This window comes from Lagopus leucura, unplaced genomic scaffold, assembly GCF_019238085.1.
Source record: "Lagopus leucura isolate 7727_CA_CO unplaced genomic scaffold, USGS_WTPT01 Super-Scaffold_100071, whole genome shotgun sequence".
Taxonomy (NCBI): domain Eukaryota; kingdom Metazoa; phylum Chordata; class Aves; order Galliformes; family Phasianidae; genus Lagopus; species Lagopus leucura.
The window spans coordinates 540,975-545,717 of record NW_024962313.1 but is presented as its reverse complement, the minus strand read 5'-3'; the positions used below and the strand labels follow the sequence as shown (position 1 = coordinate 545,717).

General features: G+C 47.4%; 2 long non-coding RNA genes across 2 annotated transcripts; both read left to right on the top strand.

The window, feature by feature from the left end:
• The first annotated feature begins 494 nt into the window (after positions 1 to 494).
• Positions 495 to 1,633, top strand: LOC122188579. The gene is made up of 3 exons (XR_006181616.1): positions 495 to 553; positions 898 to 1,037; positions 1,564 to 1,633. It is a non-coding gene; the product is annotated as an uncharacterized LOC122188579 (long non-coding RNA).
• Positions 1,634 to 2,800: 1,167 nt separating this feature from the next.
• LOC122188578 lies at positions 2,801 to 3,939 on the top strand. The gene is made up of 3 exons (XR_006181615.1): positions 2,801 to 2,871; positions 2,990 to 3,150; positions 3,770 to 3,939. It is a non-coding gene; the product is annotated as an uncharacterized LOC122188578 (long non-coding RNA).
• Positions 3,940 to 4,743: the final 804 nt, after the last annotated feature.

The following is a 4,743-nucleotide window of genomic DNA, read 5'->3' as shown; positions in this document are numbered from 1 at the left end:
GAAGGGCTGTTCAGATAGATCTGTTGCAAGACTGACCTTCTTTGGGTTTTGGTTCCTATTTTACAGAATGAAGGGGGATGATTCCATGGCCAGTTGGAAGAGAATGAAAACTCGTGTAGCCTTGGTAAAAATGCAGAAGTGGTCTGAAAACAGGAGGGTGAAGTTCACTAAGGAAAAACACAACAATTGCAATGTCCTGGTAAGTGGTACTTGAGTCTAGGGGGTCAGCTAGGGCAGAATGGGAAGTAGAGATCTCCAGAGGTCCCTTTCTATGAGCCTATGAGTCTTTCTAAGTTTTTTCTATGATTGTTATCTATGTCTATGATCTTATCTGTTTGTGATAATGGCTTAGCTGGTTGCTTGCCAATGTCAGCCATTCTGAGCCAAAGTAATGACTTAATTTACAAGAAGCTCATGGGAGAAAGAGAAGGTGGGATATGTTGAAGCCATAGATTCTTCAGAGAAGATAACAGAGGAAACACCAGTGCACGTGAAAAGGAGCAATTCTCCAGTTCAAGCAGTCTGGCTGCAGGTTTTAATTTCCCTTCCAAAGGTAATGATCCTGATCACTGCTCTTTAACCAACCTCATACAACATGACTAATGGCACCCCTTGCTTAAAAGGCAACGAGTCGATGTAAATGAATTCGTTAATTTAAAAGGAGATGTTTTCTTGGCTTTGGCTCTTATGACTTTTAACCTCTTTTCTCTGTTTGGGTGATGAATATCACAGAGTTTGTTGGAGAGTCCCATCTGTAGCTCTAGATCCCCTTTTCCAGGATGCACATGGCTGGATAGAAAATATTCTTCCCAGAGTCATGGTTCTCCTAGGAAGAAGTAAAGACATTGTCAGTAATGGAACATATTATTCAGGAGTCCTATTTCCTCCCTCCCACAGTGTCCAGGTTGATCCTCAGGGACTGTGTAAGAGGAGACAGTGTTTCTCAATGGTCAGGATCCACAGGCTGCAGCCAGGGTAGCCAAAGCCTCCACAAGTTCCTGTGGACACAGGACACCATGAGGTTACTGCCTCAGCAGGTAGGTTAGAGAAGCACAAGTTCAGTCATCTGCACTTTATTTGGGCATGAGAAAGGCCCTACAGACGGGTTTAGCGAGTGGCTCGAGGTGCTGGGTGAGACTTATGCTCATACATCAGGTGCGGTGGATCTGGATCGGCAGCCAGATCCACCTGTATCCTGTATTTTAGTGGGGTACCCCATCTTAGCAGCAGGATTAGACAGAAATGCCTCTACCTATGGGATCTATGATGTCACTGTGCTAATGTCAGAGTGATGTAATTGACCCTCATGTAGGAGGCTGATACAAAGGCATACTCTTTCTCTCAAGAGGCAAAGATCCTTGATCCCTTTGTGAATCCCTTCTTCCTATTGAAGATTTCCTGCCCTATTAATTAAAAAAATCCCCAGCAAGTACTTTTTTGTGTGTGTTCTTCATCTTCTCTCTTTCATTTGGCTAAAAGAGAACAGAAGTCAGTGAATTATCTGAGGCTTCAAATCAAATTTTGGCTAACAGCTTATTCTCAATTCCTTCCCCCACACTGTAGGTTTAATCTCCCATACTCTCCAGGAGCAGAAGAGCTGTAGCACTGCTCCATCACCATGCCTGGTCCAAAGGGAGTTCGAGTGGCATGTCCCTCATTGTGGCTCTCAAAGACAGTTCAGCCAGGTTGGAGTACATCAAAAACTGGGGGTAGCAAGAAAAGTCTTGGTAAAGTTTTGCTATGGGACTTTTTCTAAGGCTTTTGTATTCTGCTCAAATAGGATTTTTCTTCAAGCAGAGAATGCTCCACCACTTAAAAAAAAGAAAGAAGATAAAGGTCAGGCCAAGCCTCTGCATGGATGAAATCCCTGGAAGAGCCAGTTTCAGTCTGCGGCTCACACGCTGCATTTGCCTGACTAAGCTGCAGCCTCTCCTGCCTGCTTTTTGCACTGGTCTCAGGAGCTTACAGTGAGTTTCTACAGACAGCAGGTGATGTGACAGAGCCCAAAGTCCTTGAAGGGAGCGTTTTGCTCGGGCTGGAGACCAGAGGACACCTCCTTTGCTGTAATTACTTAATTAATACTCTGTGCAGGCATCCAGCAGCATGAAAGCAAGCAGGTGTGAGGTTGCAAGCTGCCCTGCGGAGCGCCTTCCCATTAACATTCACTTGGCTTTCTGCAGCGGGAAGTGAAAGAGCAGGGCAGATAAAGCATAATTAAAGGGCCATTCATTCAAATGTTACATTTCCATCTCCTCGAGTGCTATCAGGAAGGCTCTGGCCAGGCGCAGGGTGCCAGTGATTTGATTAAACGTTCAGCTGTGCCTGCGTGCCGTGTCTCTGTGTGTTGGGCTGTGGCTTTGCCCTCACAGATATGTGGGTCTGGGAACTAGACCTGACCATCCAGCTCAGCATTGGGCTTATCCCAGCCAGCACAGGGACAGTGTGAGAGCAGCCCCTCCCAAACCATCCATAGAGCCTATCCAGAAGAGAGGGTTGTACCCTGCCACCCCCCACAGGGCAGAAATGGGGCTGGTTGTGCTTGTAATCCCCCTGCAGTCCGTTCCTGCTGCTGCTGGCCCAATTCCACCTCTTGTGAGCAAGCTCCAGAAACGTTTGCTGGGTGCTGTGGCTGCAGTAACTGCAGGCACAGCAGTGTCCTGATGGCACTGAGCTCTGGGTTGCTAGAGATTGCGTCTGAATTTCTCCCGAGCTGATCTGCTGGAGCATGTCTGGTTTGCAATGACTGTGTGCTATCTTTTCTTTTTTCCAGCTGTGATGGCTCTGTCTGCTCAGGTCATGGCCTAAAAGGTGCCTTTGTGGTTGTAACTGGCAACTGCCAGTGAATCTCCCCAGCTATCAAATCAGAAAGAGGTCCGAAAACAAGCAAGCACCTGCCTGGCTGTGTCAGGACCTGGAGTTGTTGCTTTCTGCTGAGTAAAAGACAATGTGGGAATTTTCCTACCTGCAGAATATGTTTTCCTACCTACAGGCTACACTGCAAAGATGTAGGTGAAACACAACAGAAAGCACAAGACAGCAGAGCAAGATCCTTGGCTACCGCAAGCACTGATCCACTCAAACGCAACAGCAGTAGGAACTAAAAGAAGAGAAAGAAATTGCTTACCTTTGAAATGCCTGCAAGGTCCTCAGGTATGTGGAGATCATCAGATATCATATCAGGTATCCTCACCTCTATTGCCAGCCCTTAAGTGAGGTCTGGGAAGGAGTGGATCCTAGCTTCACCCCTCTGGTTTCTCAGGTGCATTGCTTGTACCTCTGGGTTGGCCCTCCCTTCCCACCAGGCACTCAGTTACTGCTTCAAGCCATGAACCAGCGTGTTGCTCCAAGAGGAACAGCCCTATGCATAGCTGGATTAGCAGAAGCCACCTGTTGGTTTCCATCTTGCTGTCATCTCCAAGAGAATACAGCTTCTGCTTGGAAGTGGCAGCTAGGCACTGGGTATCTTCCCTGGAGACATCCAACATGTGCATATGCTTCCTGCCTTAGAATCATAAAATCATGATATTAAGGTTGGATAACCTAGATGATCTCTAAGATCATCTAGTCCAACTGCCAACCCATCCCAACCTAACTAAACCTTTAGTGCTAACTAAACCTTTCCCTACCTCACCCCCTGGGGACCAGAGTGCCCCAGAATGCCACCAAGGCATCTCAACGTACAGGCCTCCAGCAGGACAGGGCAGATTTATTCTCTTTGTCTGTGGAGGTCACTGCTTCTAAACCAGGTGGTTGTGTTTTGCTTTTGAAGGTGCTGGGGAATGGACACCTGTGGAGCTAAACTGTGTGACCTGGTTCATCCCTCACCAGTGATGAAGCTTTCATTGATGACTGCTTTTTGGTGGTGTCCAGCAAGGAGCTTGGGCTGCTGCTGCATCATGCCAGCTCCAGCTCTCACTGCAGGGGAACACTGTCCACATCCTCCACCATGTATTTCTACCCAGATCAGGGAAAAGTTTGGTGAGAAGGGAATGGGACCATTTTCAAAAGCATCTAGACCTCACTGCTTTAACTGGAATTCTTTACTGACAGTTCCACACATCTAGCAGGTCATTGAACCACAGGTACCTTGAAGCACAGCAAAACGTGGTGGTGGTGGACCTGGATGAGGGAGAATTTGCCTGTTGTCTCCAGAGTTAGTGAATTTCTGCCAAATGTCACTGGCTCTCCTATGTCCAGCTCACACCCAGCTAGATGATGGCTTCTCTCCAGATCACCTCTCTGTAAAACTCTAAGTCTTACATCCTAGAAATATGAAAATGACAAGCATCCCTTGGTGCTGGTATATAAGAAATACAGCAAAAACACGTTGGGTAGCCATGAGCTCAGAGCAGCACAACATCTCCAAGCCCAAGAACCAGTTCTGTGGTGCTCCTGGCTGTGCGCTGCTCTGCAGATGGGCAAGCTGTACACTCCCATTTCTCCTTCTTCATTTTAATGTTGCCTCTGTTTCTGATGTGGTGAGTGAACACAGTCAAATCCCTCTCCCTACGCTTAGGAGCAGGTGGAGGTCAACCCTCCAGGGTGCACAACCACATGGTGATCTCCATCAGTGTCTCCAGGTTCACTGACCTGAATTATAGGCAAGTTGCTAACAGATGTATCAGACAGAAAATAATCCTCTTAAACTCTCCAGCTCACCAGCCCTACTCTTGACTATCCCAACAACCTCCTTGTGATCCCCTCTGCTTTCCCTGCCAGATTTGTGTTGCCTCCTCTGTCTGC